The sequence below is a fragment of the Oryzias latipes genome, chromosome 10 (genome assembly GCF_002234675.1).
Source record: "Oryzias latipes chromosome 10, ASM223467v1".
NCBI lineage: Eukaryota > Metazoa > Chordata > Actinopteri > Beloniformes > Adrianichthyidae > Oryzias > Oryzias latipes.
Genome location: NC_019868.2, coordinates 18,348,587 through 18,365,635, shown reverse-complemented (window position 1 = coordinate 18,365,635; position 17,049 = coordinate 18,348,587).

The following is a 17,049-nucleotide window of genomic DNA, read 5'->3' as shown; positions in this document are numbered from 1 at the left end:
AGCTCTTCCTTTGCTTCCTTGTTTCTCCTGCTTTAGCTGCCTTCCCTTCATTTCTGATCGAGGGCGTGTCTGTTTGCAAAACAAACCCGGATGTGCAACACAGCAGTTCTCACAGAACCTGATTTCTATCAAGTTTTCCACATACGTTTGTGTTCTTGTTGTGTCGAGAACAGGCACATGTTTCTCTGTTTGTCTTTGATTATCACATGTTTCTGAAAAGGGCCCATGCGGGTCTACCTGAAGCCCAGAGTGCTCCAGATGTTATCCAGTCATTGGTTTAGTGTCATGCTTTCTCCTTTGAAATGTGTTTTGTCTCCATGTTGGTTTGTGTGAATTGTGTCACAATACAGTCAAAGATTTACAAAGAAGATTTAAAATACTAGAAGAACCAGAGTTGTTTTAAGTTGTTTTTGCTTTCCTCTCGTCTCCTCTGGATCCTTTGTTCTATTCTAAAATTGAGCAGATATTTACACATTAGAATTTCACAGCACAGAAGCATGAGCTACAAATGCAAGTGGCTCCAAGATGACATTTCTAGGTGACATCCCATGAATCATCTCTACAGTGGTCACAGTGAATTTACAGTTTCATTCCAATTAAATGGATTAAATTCACCTAAAACAAGAAAACGACATTAGTGGGAGCAACACTATACCATCTAGATTTGATTATGTTTAAAAAGAACTGGAGTCTACTCAGTCTTCCAGGTAGGTGGCTTGTTTTACAGATCTGTTTCGATTAACTTTAATGTAAAATGGCTCCATGGTCTAGATTTTTGTCAAGTCTTCAATAACAAGTTCATCCACTTTTATGTCTCCTGAGAACAAGCTCTAGCACTAATCTAAACCACACTTCTGAGGTTATCCTTTCCTGAAAGTCAATGGCGCCGTCACCCTGGATGAGTCTAGTAACAATAACGTGTCATCATAATGAAAAAAACTCTGACCCGGAAGCAGATGTCTTTTTTTCTTTGTTCATTTTTGAACAGTTTGATTGAACATCACTCCGGTACTCACTTCACCAGCACCCTGTCAATTATAGCTTAGTTTGATTGCTGTTTCCAGTCATAATTTGAGTTTTAGATCTCATTTTATGTTTCCATATGTTGGGTGTGGGGGTCATGAGGGATCATGGTATCTTGTGTGTTTTATAATTTTATAATATAAAAAATCAAAAATATTCTATTTTTATCCTTTTTTTTCATTGAAACCCACATAAGTACTCTTGTGTAATTATAAATTGCTAAATAAAAAAAAGTTTAATTCAATCATACATGCAGGCTGTCATAATTTCCTTGGCAGCTGAAACAACACATAATTCATCATTCTCCTTTGTCATTTTTATTTTACTTTTACTGTTCATGTCCATTTTTGAATCATTCTTTTTTAATCATTTTATTCTGTGCAGTGCTACTGTGGGTTTGCCTTCTATAGAAGGTGAATAAGGTGTACCAAGTCATTAAAAGGCCACATAGAGACTAATGAGAACTTTCACCTACTCACAGTAAGGCCTCAGGTAAGATTTTATCTCATAGCTTTCTTGTAACAATGCAGCACATGCATTTATTTGAACTATATCTTGTTTGTTGACCTGACCAAGTGGAACTTTTCCAAATAAAAACCCCTAATTGTACTAATTGAATTTTATTTGTTTGTTTTTCCTCTTAGAGTGCCAAAGGTGATTTTTAATGTGGCATTAATATGTCCTGAAAAGTCCCACCCTGAAGACACCAAAGTCTCTTTGCAATCCCAATATGACAGGTGGGTCTTTGTACTGCACACAGAACAGTTTTATTCTTGTGACCTTCATACCACAGAGTCATGCTGAAACAACAGGATAACACCCTAATCAAAGTGTCTTCTCCAGACTATTTTAAACCGGTTTGCAGACTTTTTAATTATCTTGCATGAAGAAAATACTCTGATCCTATATTAAATTATTTTTGTGTTTATTATTATTTTATAATTTAATTTGAAACGCATACATTTCACTTTTCAAAACATTGAGGTGTGTTTATGCAGTACTTAAAATTACCAACAGGGGGCAGCATCTATTAGGTCTTCAGCCTTTGACGTTCACATGGAGCAGTACTTTTGACATTAAATTGTCTTATTTTACTGCTTTCTGATCAATTTTAAGTACCTATTTAAAAAGGCCATAGTTTAATATTCATCCTTATTAGCAGTAGAACTTGTGAAATGTATTTTATCTAAACTAAGCTATCCTCCTAAACACAAGACTTTACAGGTGTGCCATGATCCTTATGTTGCATTTTAGTCAAATTTTAGACTTTTATATCTGAAGATTATTTTAATAAAAGGCCCATAATGACCTCATGTGGACTTAGTAAATATACAATAAATAATGTTTTCTTTGAGTTTTTTCCAGTATTTTCCTTCAATTTTGGTCAGGGAACTTAATTTCAGAATCAATGATTTTTGATGCAAAAATAACTAGTGAAACTGAAATTTTAAACTTAAGTTCATAAGAGAAGTGGAAAAAAAAAACTTTAAGAACCAATTTCATTATCACAGTTTGTGTTGAGTTTCATTGGATTTGTGAATGGAAACAATGTTTTACTACTGTTCAAGTTAAGGAATAAGTGATGCCTTTAAAATGTTTGTGTACTTTAGAGATGCTGAAAATGGATTTGTTGTTTGTCAGACTCTTGTTTTACAGCGCCCTCTTCTGTGAAGCAGCTAACATCAATGCTTCTGTTGGTTTTGCGCTGAACGCCCCAAGCATCCAGAGGGTGCTGGGTTCATGTACTCTTCTGCACGTTCTTCTCGTTCTCACTCACTCATCATACTGCTCAGGGTCGCCTGTGCAAAGGATGATGTAATGGATGCTGTGTGCGTACAGCAATCGCATTTGACATGCTTTATCTTTGTGCATGGGAAGGTTATAAAAATGTGCACATCTTCTCCATCTCAAAGAGTCTGTTTGATCTAAACACAAAAGCTCCACTTTCCGGGTACTATTTTAGGAAACACGTGAGCGCAAAATATTTGCTAACAGATTAATTTAGACTAGCCTCTATTAAAAAAACAAATGTGCTGATACTCAGGGTCTGCTGTGCTGGTTAATTGATGGGTCCAGATATGTTGTGACCGAGAGAGTGGCCTAAATTTTTGCAGCCCATTTGTTTTAGGATGAGATCCAGTGCACACCAATGACCCATATTATCTGAGATGCTTTGGAATGCTTGGGTTGCTTTGGAATACAGAGGGAGTGAAGCTGTTTATGTCTTGCAAAGCCTTCTATCAAACATCTTACTTTCAAGACTGGATGTTAGTCTGCTACTGAGCAAATAACTCAATTAGTTTCCTTCTTCTTTTTTTTTCCAAGATTCAGATTGAATTTCTGGGTTTTTCTTTGCAGAGAATCAAAAATAAAAACAGAATAAATCTCTCCCTAAAGATTAAAAACAGTATTCACTTTATTTTTTGATGTTGCTTTCACAAAAAGCAACGTCTATAAAATAAAACTAAAAGTTTCACTTAAGTTCAAATGATATGATTTTAAAATAAAGGCAACATTTCCTCAAGAGGTGTAATAATTCCATATTTTATCAAATACCTACATTAACAAAAACACATGTTGCTTTAAATATTTTCTATTAGGAAAAAGATGACATAAAAAATGAACAAAAGTACTTTCTAAAGTGCCCCAATCTGTGTTAAGACAATACGGAAAGTTTTCACAGATTCAAAGGGTGTTACCAGATGTTGCTCTCTTAAGCAAAGAAGTAGGAGGATGCAGGATTTTAGCTGCCAGCCTGCTTAATCATCAGGTTTAGACACTTTGATTCATCCTCCTGGTCTTTATTTAAGACATTTGTCAGGTGCAGACTGGCGTTTTATAGCCTCGCATTTTGTGGTTGGAAGTTGTGTGTGAACAGAAAAAGTATGCACATAAAAGCTCAGCCATAATCGGTTTGTTTTTGCTTCAAGAATGCACAGTTTTAGGTCAAACATTATCAACGCAGCTGTGGATGTTTTTTTCTTTTTTGTAACTGCATGTTTCCTTCCCTTCTATGACCTGATAGTGCATGCAAATGTGGAAAAATTGACTTGTAGAAAGACTTTTATGCTTTAGTGGTGGTTTTTGTACTTTAAGGTGTCAGAGAGAGGACAGGTCAGAACTGGTGTTTGCAGTTGAGGTGTCAGGACCTGCCTGGTACCTACCATCTTTCACATCTCAGCATTCATCACCTGTTGTCCCTCTCAGTGCTTGACTCCTTTTGTTTCAGCCATTCCTCCAGTTTCTTCTCCTCGCTTGTTTCCTTCTGGTTGACACCTTTTTCTGCCCTCAACATTGATTTTTTTCTTCAACCTCTGCCAATTCCTTGACTTTCCTCGCTACCACTCCATGGATTTCCCCCCAAAATATTTTCGTCTTCTGAAATAACACTTCAAGGACATTTTTGAGTAAACTAAATGCTCAAAATGGGACTTTTCCCAAGGGGTTGGAAAAAGATCCCATGAAAAAGTCTCCTCTGTCAGACGACACTGCTGATCCCTGCTTTGTGAGATCTCATTTAGATCCACCTGAGGGGCACAGAGTTGAGTGAAGATCCAGAGACGGGATGTCTGGGATGCAGAAAGATTATTGTAGGACCCCTTCCCTTCCAGCCAAGCTAAAAAACCATCTGGGTCTGCTACACCAGTGACTGGTTATGCAAGTTTCTCCTTTTAGAATTGTTGCTGATGTTTCAGAAACAGTGTTTGAATCACTTTCGTTTAGACAAACCCTGTATCTTTTTCCAAAGACTTTTGATTGTGCAATGACTTGGCTCCTTTTCATTTTTTTCTTTTCACCAATTTATTTTCAGTTTATTTAACTCAAAATGAAGTTGGCAAGTGACAATTTTCTTTACGTGAAATGGCAAACACGTTCACTTCTCTCTCTTTTGTTTAAAACTGAAAACTCCAAACTTGTCTTAGCAGGTGCTCTGTTTTGTTTTCTTTTTTCTTATTCAAAATCAACTTGAGTATCAAATTTAAAAAGAAAAAAAAATGCTGTCATAAATGAACAACACATTTGCTGTGAATGCTTCTAAGACTACATAACATTTCAGTCAGACAACTCTTGCAGTAAGAAATATTTATTTGACATTTTTCCACATTCTTTAAGTTGGCATTCACATATTTTCGTTTGGCATAAGGCTCCGTTCAATTCCATAAAACTTCCATAAAATTCCATGAAATTTCCATAAAACTTTCGGGTAACAAAACCCCCCTTTACGGAGCCCACAGGTGGAAGCCGGGGAGGAGGGTGGGGCGAAGAATGAGCGCTGAAGGTAAGAAAGAATGAACAACTGCGCACCTGGCTTAAATAGGACGCTGAGCAGGTGAGTTAATTAACTGAACCGCCCTAGGGTATTTACCTGAAAAACACTGCAGCGAGTATCTGCCCGAAATACGATAAATCGTCATTAAAGACCCACTCCAATGAAAAGTGTGTTTTTGGTGTCTTTAACACGTTCTTGTGGCATTTTTCTGACGATGGAGGACAAATGTCAAGAAAATGAAACTTTAAACTTTATTGCTGAGTATTTCTTTGTTCAAGTCATTGTTTAGGAGCAGATGCAAAAATGCCTTTAGGAATAGCCAATAGCAGTGACATAAGTGCCACAATGGACAGGCCTTAAGCTCCCTGCGCTGCTTCATTCTGATACATACACTTGCAAACAAATAGATACACGTAGGTCTTTGTTTTCCTCGTCTGAGCTGGCATCTGGCTTTAAAACTGTACAGCTGGATAGCTCCAATATTGCTCACCATTTTTATTGCACCTGTAATTCTATGTTAGGGTTGTGAGGGGCTGTAAGCTAGTGGGAGAGAGTGTAAACAAAGGGATAATGAGAAATGAGGACAGGCTTACTTAGACATTTTTGATTAACTACTTCCACTCTGCAGAAGCTATGTCCTAAAAAACTACAGGTTTCTTTTTATTCTGGTTAAACATGGCATAGTCATAATTAAAAGCCCGGTGGAAACGCTTTGCAATAGATCAAAAGATGATTGGATTTGGACTTTAAATAGAAAAACAGGTAAAAATTGCTCTTTACAGTACATCACCTTAGTTTAGATGACATTCACCTGACATTTCTTAGGTCTTCCTAGGTCATTTGGTCACTTTCTCCCAGCTCTTCTACATCTCTCTAAATGACTTTCCTCATCACTGACATTCACAGCCTAATTGACATGTGCCAAGCCTTGAGCAGACAGGACTTGTTGTATCCGCTCACACGCAGAAGTCATCCTCTTCATCCAGAAAAATGGATCATCCATCACTAACTTTGCCAGTTGCATAACACCCTGTACCTTCTCAGGCAGTCATGGTTATGAGGAGCACTTTGTCCTGAAAGAGGGTCACCACCAGAATGAAGAAAACAGCCTCTTTGCAGCCTCAGGGCACAATACGCCAGTGTTCATCCAAATAAAAAAAAAGAAAACCACCCAAAGTTCTCCCCTTGTTGACTCCAACTATGTTTTTATCTGTTGTAAAATCGCCCTCAGTGGTCTTTTGCTGTTTTTAGCAGCAAAATAAAAAAATCTGTCATTGTCTAGGACATAGTTTCGGCAGAGCAGCAGAAGTTAATTTGAAATTCTGTTTACACTCTCTCCTGCCAGCTAACAGCCCAACCCCAAACTAACATAAGTATAGCAAGAAAAAAAACAGTGCGCAATGTCGGAGCTATGCAGTTGTTCAGTTTTGAGCCAGATGCCAGCTTGGACGTGGAAAATGAAACGTACATGGATTTATTTGTCTGCAAGTGGATGCATCCGAATTGGAGCAGAGAAGGGAGACTTTGACCCCCGCTTTGCAGTTGCTGCGCCACAAACCTGAGCTTTTTCAAACTGCAGGTTTTTATCTTTTCCTGATCCATTACAATTCGAATAATGAAATACTCCAAAATGCAATTTTGATCTTAAATTATTTCATATATGTCCCCCATCATCAGAAAAATGCCACAAGAACATGTTAAAAACACCAAAAAAAACATCATTTTCATTGGATTGGGTCTTTGATGTAGCTTGAGAGGAAATGTTTGAACTGCTCTTACTGCACCTGCTTGAGTCATATGCTAACACTTTTTACGTCCGGTCCAACTTACTAAGGCCTTTCAGTGTGTGTGAGAACATTTCCCTCTTGTCTTATTGAAGCAATTCCAAGTTATGCAACTGTTCATGTGCCACAATAAAGGATTAGACCAACTTTGAGAAGATAAGCTTCATACTAATAATAAGCAGCCGCAGCATAAGGCTGGATTTCTATGGGACATTTCATATCTTATTCACCATCTCCTCTTGCAGCTCCCGGCCATGGTTCATGGGAAAATCAGTTTAGTCTGGAGCCATCTTCTTCTCTCGGCTTGTATATTTGTTTCTTCTCCAGTGTGCAGATCAAATGGTTCCTGTCATACAGCCATTCCACCATTATTTGTCAATTCTGTTTTCTCCTGTGCTTCCAGCCTTTGCCTGCTTTTGTCTTTTCCCACCATTTGCTTTTCCTCTCTAGATATCCTGTTTATATGTCGTGCACAGTTGAAGAAATATTGCGGAAATCTGGACTCGTTTTCAGATGCAACACATGCTCAATTTAAGCCTGTTTTGGACATTAGAATTTTACAACATATTTTAAATATTTTCACTCATGTTAACATTGCACAAACTTTAGTTAGTTTTTCTTGTTTTTTTTTAATGTTTTAGAGACTTTTTTTTGTCCCCCTTAAGCAAAAACTGTTGTGCTTATCCAAAAGTACATGAGCAATCCTGTGTGTATTTATCTGTGTGTACACAGCATAGTCGGAAAAGGGCTGGACCACTGTGGCTGTGGAGGGAACATGGAAAGACTGCGGAGGAAAAGGCGTAGCTGCAGCCTGTCAACCACTACTTCCACCATATTTACCACAGAGTGCAGTAAAACACACGTTGGAAGCAAATTCACTTCTGTACACACTGTAAACACTTATGCACACAACCAAAAGAGCCCATAATACTAGAGTACAGATCTGACCACTGCTGTGAAAGTTTTCCTTGTAAAAACATTTAAATTGGCAAAAAAAAAAAAAGACTGATGGGATCCAGGACTAGTATGGCAATATAAAAATAACATTTTAATTGTCGGTTGAAATGTAGTTGAAACAGTTTTTTAATTCCTTTAAGAGAGACTTTTTGAAACGGCACCAAAACAATAATATAAAAAAAGCTGCTAAATATGTAGGTCACTGACAATTCATTAAAGGCAGGGCCGCCAGAAACAATGTCAAGCTGTCATTACTGCAACATTTGGCAAAGTCATTCATTTCTGATATTTCAACAAGCTGTTTAGTTTCAAAAGATTACTTCCTCTCTAGTTTCCTCTGTTATCTCCCGTGAAACAATTACAGGAATCAGAACAACTTGTGTTTGTAAGAACGACAAGTGAAAACACTTGGGATGTAAAACTGGCGGACATCAGAGAATGGAGAAAGTCCTCATAGATTATGTATGTCACACTAAAATCTTCACTCTTAAATTAGCAGCTTTTAAGTGATCTTTAATCTTGCCAAAAAAGAGAAAAAAAGGATCTGTGAAAGGTACATCTAGGGAAGCGGGGCATGGGGTGAAATGTCAAGGGTTACTGGTGGAGAGGTAAGGGTAACTGGGTGAATGGATAAGGCAGTGACCTTTGACAGCTGCACTACTAAATAGACTGCAAAGACCTAAAACAGCAATCAAGTTAAAAGCCCTGCTAATTATAAAATATACCTTCAGCCTACATTTTGAAGGTTTAAAAGTTTTCCTTTATTTTGAAAAGATTGAGTAATAAATAAAAATACACCAATGAATCTTTGTGTTTGTGCAAGTGATAAACCACGTGCTAAAATTGATAGCTGAACCATTTAAGCAAAAATGACAGACTTGAAATTATTCAAGTTGAATTACAAAAGTTAACATCGGCGCAGCAAAAAAAAAAAACGTTGAGAACTTTTCAAATTTAAAATCCTTTAATACTGATTGAAGTCCATTTTAGCAGCTAATCCCAAAGAAAAGCCTGCTCTGTTACTAGTGAGTTTGTTTATCTATTATTTACATCAAGAGTGTGCATTGCAGGCACGCAGAGGCTATTTTTAATGTGTGAGTATTACTGCAGTTAGATCTGTGATAGGGAGGAAGGAGAAATCAGCAAAAAAGGAGCATTGAAGCAAAGCTATGTTTACACCGCCCTCGGGAACGCTTGTTCAAGCAGCCACTACCAATGAAAAGACTGTGTAAAGGCGTGTCAATGCGCATTTTGGGCTTCTGTGTTCAAAACTCTTGCATAGTATAGTTTTGCACATTTTCGGGCTCACGCTCATTGAATGCAGATCGAACATTAAACCAGGTTGAAGTTTGACCAATAAGGGACTATTATTTGATAGTGACATAGGAGTGGCGCCCCTTTTAATTTACGGAAGTGCCAACCGTTTGAAAATTGATCATGGAGGAGAAATTAAGAATTGCGGTTTGTGCACAGCTGGAATTACACAGTCTTTCATATTGGAATACAGCTGTAAAAGAAAGGTTGGCTAGATTTGTAACCCTTTGACATTTTACACCAAGTCTCTTCCAACTGTAGGTGGTGGACATGTGGCAGTAAACAGTAGAAAAACAAAAAAAAAAAAAGCCCCTCCCTGCGTGTCCAGCTTGAACGCCATAGCAAAACGCTTGTCACATGCCTGGTATGAATGTAGTATAACGGACAAAGTGCTCAACCTGCAGCAGTGGCTCAAGACAGAAGCAAACCTGTAAGTTCTAGAAAGAAACATTATTTTTTTTAGCTATCCAAATAATTAAACATACATGCAAGTCTTACGTTAGCTGGAAATACCAAAAACTTATAGTGAAACAAAAATGTTTTAATCCAGAACATTTGCTGGCCAAAACATGTGGCTTTGAGGCAATTGAAACCTGTAATTTCATTGTGTTAAAGTTTACCTACTGATCAACGAAAATTTGATTCATTTATTGAAAAGGTTCAGAGTTTTTTTTAAACATTTCTGTGGACTAACACGATGGCAATGGTCCCAAACTTTAATTACAATTTGATTGTATGTAGGGCAATATCATTACTGTCCACGTGGTTGCGATTGTCGTTAAGTGAATGTTCATAACACTGTTAAATGAGGGGAAAGAAAAAGAAAATGCTGTGACATAACCAGCAATGTGCAGGCTTATAGCTTAGAGTTTGTGAGAGCCTGGGTTTTTGGCATGGAGCAAATCCCGCTTTGTGCGATACACAATAAAGCCAACAAGCTCATAATTAGCATTTCTCTGCAAAGTCCGGTACAGTGCACCTGGGGAAATAGGAGTGGAAAACAGACTAGAGGATAAATGGTGGAAGGTGGGTAGGACACTATTATTTACATGCTTGCATAGGATCTTTTGACACTTTTGTGAAGCATGTAAAAAAAAAGTGATCAGGTTGATTTACAAAAAAAAAAACCTTTCTGACAGAACACCACACAGCTCCTCTTTAAGGTTTCGTCACTACTGGGTGCAATAATAAGTGTGTTTGGCATATATATTATTTTTGTGGGAGTACTGTGTTATTAAGGCCACCGTTTGTGGCTCTCCCATGTTTTCACAACTATATTAAACACTGTGAGATGAACGAAGAACTAACAAAGAGACACACACGTGTAATTTAGATCCACATTTAAGCCTTGGCTCCATACAGATGTCTTTCATCCCTAAATATCAAACATGACCTTGCATGGTTTTCTTTGTAACAGATCTGTGTGCATGCTTGTATTCAAAGGTCACTGTCTTTAAACTTGAAAGAAAATATCAGATCTGTCAGGGATCATCAAGCTGTTATGTGAATGATCCACTTTGCTCTTCTCAACTTGGACCATCAATATTTTAAGGCCACATTCCTGCTGATGAAAACAATCAGACGTGCTGTGTATGCTTGAACACAGAAAGCAAAGGAGAAACTTTCTTTTTTTTTTTTTTTTTTTTTGGCTTGAGGCAGATTTTAAAATACATAGAATATACCTGAGCTAAGTCTGTTTTGTGTTTAGTTGCTGTAGTTTGTTATCAAGTTGGTTTCTATGTACCTCAACGTAGAAACTTTACACCTGAAACATCTGGTTCCAAAGCTTTTTTTTTAATCAGTTTAACATGACCACTGCACTGGTGGTAAAATGTTAAGAATCTACTAATTATTATTAATAATAATAATAATAATATTGGATTAGATTTATCTGCGCTTTTTCTTGGTGCTCAAAGCGCTTACAATGTGTCCATTATTCATTGGATCCTCATTCATACTGTGGCGATGGTAAACTACTGATGTAGCCTCAGCTGCCCTGGGGCAGGCTGACAGAGGCGTGGCTGCCAGTTTGCGCCTATGGCCCGTCTGACCATCACCAGGACATTCATACACGTTCACACGCCAGTGGAGCCGCACTCGAGGCAGGGAGGGTGAAGTGTCTTGGCCAAGGACACAACGATAGCTGGCTGGGGGGAGCGGGGATTGAACCGCCGACCCTTGATCATTGGACTGTGGCTCAGGCTCTAACGCCTGTGCCTCTGCCGTCCTATTATACAGGACTAGTCCCCAATTTTAATATTGCATCATTAAAATCATCCCCAAATCGGCTATATCTTCTGTCAACTGCCAGATTTTTTTGTTCCTCAAATTTGTCTGTTTTCAAAAGGACCAAAGTTTGATACCATTAAGTTAGTGACAGAAATGAAGCAGAAACGACTTCAACCCTTTAAAGTCCCTCTGCAATCATCTTTTGATATATTTTAAAAGTTTTCCCAGTGCTCCTTTAAGTATGACTATAGCTACAACTATTAGCCAAAATCCAAAAAACATTTGTTTTCTAGTTCCTGCAGAACGGCAGTTCTTTAGAAATTCTCCTCTGAGTTGTGGGCGAGACACCTGGCACAGAGTAAGCCTGCTCCAACTTCCCGTCATCCATCTGTTTACGTACTCCCCCGCAAGCTTACAGCCCCTCTCAATTCCAACCAACTACTATTACTGATGCAACAAAAAAGCAAGTAATATTAGAACTGTACTGAAGACGTACATGGATCTATTTGTCTGCAATGCAGAATGGAGTGGACCAGGGAGCTTGTGGTTTGTCATTGTAGGTTCTACGTCACACCTACAGGCTATTTCCAACTGCAATTTTTTCTTCTGCTCCTGGTTCAGAAATGCAATTTAATGGTCAATTTTCTTTGTAAATCTCCTCCATCATGAGAAAAAGGCCACAAGAACTTTTTAAAAAAAGATCAAAAACATCAGGTTAATCGGAGTTGGTCTTTAACATTGACATACCATAAATCTTCGATGAGGTGATCAACATGAATAAGCTGATTCTATAGTGGAGAAACGTGGAATTTTGTCCCGATACTTTACGTTGCAACGTAAAGTGTTTCACGGCATCAGACTCACGCTGATTCCGTAAGCACTTCACCACTGTACAGTGTCAAAGGTCCTGGTAATTGAAAGAATGTAAACACTGGAACTAAAGCTCTGCTGTAAACGGGTTAATGAGGCTCAATGCTAACCAGTGGACCCCACAATCACAAGCTTTGTCTGCCTCCTCAAAAAGTCCATATAGAGAGTTTACCACCCAAACCTTCATGTGAGTTCTCTCTAGTTTAACGGAAATGACTGAGATCCAGTTGAGGTGAACAATACTCACACTGTCAGCTTCCTAAGAAACAACAGCCAAAGCAACCATGGTGCCAAAAAGAAACAGAAAGGCAGGTTTACTAACAGGAAGTGCAATAAAATGCAGCTATAGGCACAAGAGTGTTGGATGGGATATTGCATCTGTTTGTGTCTGTCAAACCATTGGAGCCAGTCAAAAAAGAAACTTTCATGTTTGACATCTTGTACAATCACAGCAGTCCTATCTTTTAAATTTTATTGAGCTCAGTGCACAAACCAAACACCTCCCGTTAAATTTTTATGGTCTCTCGGAGCAACAAGCAAATGTGAGCCATAACAACAGGATGGCAGGGTTCAACACCTCTGCTCCTGAGTGACTTCCTCTCACACCCCAGCACCAAGTTCAGACACACCCAGAACAACCAGGCGGTTATTCTGCCAGAAATCTGAGAAAAAGAAGCTGTGTGTTTGGATGAGGATTGATGTGAGCTTTCACTCCAGTTTTAACCCCTGAATTCCTTCTCTGGGTTAATCACTTTAACAGTGCCATAGCTCCTCTGCTCAGACAATTGTCGTTAACCCCAAACAGCTACTGATAACCTTTAGGCCTGACCTGTGACCCTTGACTTTAACCTCAGGGCTCTTCAAACAAGACATTGGCCTTCCAGGGCTTTAACATACATCAGCACAATATTGCTTTTTTTTCCAGTTGTTCTTCTCTAAGTCTTTATATTCTTATATCTGCTCTTGTCTATCTGTCTGGTTTCTGTTCAGGGCAAACCCAAGATAATTCACTACGTCTGTTCCCTTTAAGAGTTTTCCCAACTCAAACCAAAGCAATTGTGTCGTTCAAGTGAGGAGCATTGCAGCAATCTAATCTTTTCTCCTGTGAAAACAGCTGTATTTTACAAATAAAGCTAACTGAGGCCCACCTGAAAACAACGTGACATTTAAGTTCTGCAGTCTTTTAAAAACACAATAAATCATTCATAAAAAATGTGGGGAATTCATTAATAAACACAATGTTAAAATAATAAACATAAGAAAAACAGTGTGTGCTACGTCACTCGTGTTTTATCTTCCCACCGCTTTCCAAATGCCAAACCACAAAGAGTCTAAAACACAGGACTAATGCCACTGCAAGTCATCTGGGAGCCGCATAATTCTTTTATAGTGGCCCCCACTACCTCCTCCTGCTCCCACCTCCAATCTAAATGAACACAACTGTGGAAACTTTAGATTCAGAAATACTGTTTTTCATGTCACAAACACACTGTCCCTAAACACAAAAAAAAAGATTAAGTCTATCCAAAATCAAAATAGACACGTGGTGGTGTACATTTTCTAACTGCAAAATCATTTATTAAGTCATCATTTGACCGCTTTTGTAACACTCCATCATTGATTCTGATCACAGCAGATTTTCTTTTAAAAACTTAAAGGTTATGACAAACTTTTGCTCAGGTTGATGCAACTGTAACCAGCTGCATCAGTGAAAGTGGTATGCAGGAATTTGGGTAAACTTCTTGAAGCAGTTTTTAATTTTTGTCTGGGATAGAGGAGGCTTTTAAAAAAAATGTACTGTCCCCTGAACAGCACCTTTTTCTCCATGCTAAAGAGTGAGCATGGACTTCTGGCAGCTCAGAATCCTGTAGATGACACCAACATGAGTGCAAGTTCTCATAGAACAAAGTAAGAAAAAGCTACAATGGTAAACAAACATCGTATGCTGACAACATAAGCTTTGACTGGTGAACTTATAGACTATACCTGCTATTACAGAAAAAATGTTGACCAGTTCCAAATCTACAGTTTAGCCTTACTTTGCTTTACTAGATCAGAAGTGTACCTTGTGCCTAACCGTGTAGCACAGCTGACACAAACTCATTTAAATACATGTAGTTGTGCTATGTTCATGTTAAAAAACATGATGATGAGGTATCTCATAAATAAATGCAAAGACCAAAAAACAAGAAGACACATTTGTTCAAAGCTTTTTTTGGGGGAAACTGAATAAGGTAATGTCTGTATTTCGATAATAGGTATGGATAGTATGTGCTTTCAGTGTGGATAAAAAACCTGCTCAGACATTAAATGTACCATGTCACTTATTCTAAAGCAGTAAATAAACCTATTTTATGTAAACAAAAAGATTTTTTTACATACTAACTCTAGATTTAAACCTTTCCTACCATGACTTCCACTTCGCTCACTGGTGTCTTTTAGATCCTTTTTTAACAAGTTGAGAGTTTAATGAAGACTCAAGAGAGTGATGGGAGGTAATAGTGGGTAATAATGCTAATTGGCTGTAAACACAGTGCTTCTAAACGGGTGTATCTCTGTGAGTAAACAGAGGGCGGTTTATTTTCAATGAGCCCAACCAGAGTGCTCTCTTTTCTCATAGCACAGCCTAGCAACTGTTTTTCCCCCCATTTTACTCGGTTTGACCAAATAACTCAGCTGGCCACCGCAACTCTCCACTGGTCACTCATCTCTTTGTTTGGGCTCTTTTTCCCTGTTGCCAAACATGCCACATCTCCATGTGCCGGACAGAGAGGAAGGGAGGAAAAAAGGACTTGAACGTGAATGCCAAAGAGAAAAAAACATTAGGGGTTCCCATTTATCTAATCCCATTTATCCCATTAAGTCATCTGTATCTTCCTCTTTTGGACACTATTCTTTGGATTTAAAACGAATGTAATTATGATGTTAAAAACTACATAGGGAGTGAAAAGGGAAAGGTTTTACACCAAGCACCTCAGTTGTCCTTGATTATTCCTACATCCTGAAAAAAATACCCAACAGCAAAAATCTCTCAGAAGAAATCCCTCAACTCCACAACTTTAAGGTCAGTTCTGTATTCTTTGCATCAGTGACCTTGGGCTTAAAAAGCCCAGTCAGCCCTCCTCATAATGCATACTTTACAAAGCCTTGTTTACTCCTACACTCTCTTTTACCACCCCATGAAAACACTACATCCTCCCCACACTTACTGTGGCAGTGCTCCAAACAAACTTGACCCCATTTGAGACATCAATCGATCTTGGTCTGGTCTTTACAAATATTGTTCTTCCAGCATTCATCAGGTTTCTTTCATGCTGTTTAGGATCATTTCACCATGGGCTGTTTGGTGCACAGCAGAGCTTCCTTCTTCCAGTGGTCAGCTTCTTTTGGGTAAGTGTGAGAGCTGATGTGCTCTGGTTCAGCGTTAACGCAAAGGGGAAAGAATCATTTGAAATCATGCTGTAGTGCAAGATAATGGTAATAGGCTTTTGTATTTCCTCCATGGTGACCCCAAATAAGAAACTGTTTCTAATGAACTGCTGCTGCATTGCAGAAGCTAGCCTGTGTCCCAGAAAAAGACGCGGGTTTTTAAAATTTTGACTAAAATCTGCATACAGTAATCATAATTAAAAGAAAACTGGGAATGGTTTATAAATATATCAAGCAATGATCAAAGTTCATGGGACTTTAATATAAATATGTATAAGAACATTCAAAAACTCACACAGATATAATATAATTATGTGAATAAGCACACATCACGTTGTTTACTGTCATCCCGATTGCTCATGAGGGTTAATTGGAAAGCATTTCCCATGATGATGCAAAAGTTTCATTGGGAAATCACACATTTTCCCTGGGCTCATTAATTTTCCCCTTCAGTTATGACGTGTGCCCCAAATGTCCAGCAACTCCCACTAGCTGTAGCCTCAAATGGCACCCCAATAAAACAAGAGGACCTTGGCTCCAGACTGCTGGGGCCCAAGGGTGTCTTGATGGTGGTGCTGGACAAGGCGAGATGCATTGTTATGCAACAACTTGGTAAGGATGAATAAGCATTGCAGATTTCCAGTGTGGAAATGATGGGATGAGAGTCACAAGGGTGATCCACTGGTCTCATTTGTGTTTTCTTTTCACCCCTAAACCTGTTCATTAAACACATTAAGGAAAATGAGTAAAAAGTAAAAGCCAGGGTACTGCAGGTTCAGCAGCGGAGCAAGTTTGTTAATCTATGCTGCGGCAAGGGCTGCCCAGAACTCTTGGGGGTCTCCCCAGATTTTTCCTTCAACTCCTAATCTCCATTAAACTTCATTCTTCTCTCTGCTTCTCCTCTCTTTTTGTCAGCAGGGCCGCCCTCAGGCTCGGAGCCAAAAACCCCACTGTCTCTCTGTAGGTGACATCACCACTTGGCACGGAGAAGCAGGGGTGGAATAATTAGGTTTAGTTGGTTGAAGTAATTGACGATGTGTATTTGTATATGGTGAGTGTGTGTGCAGCGATGCATGGGGGAATCTGCTTCACTCAACGGGATGCACGTAGATGTTACAATCACCTGGAAGTCACCAAAGCTTAAATCCCTACTTTTGTAATTAAAAGTCTGCT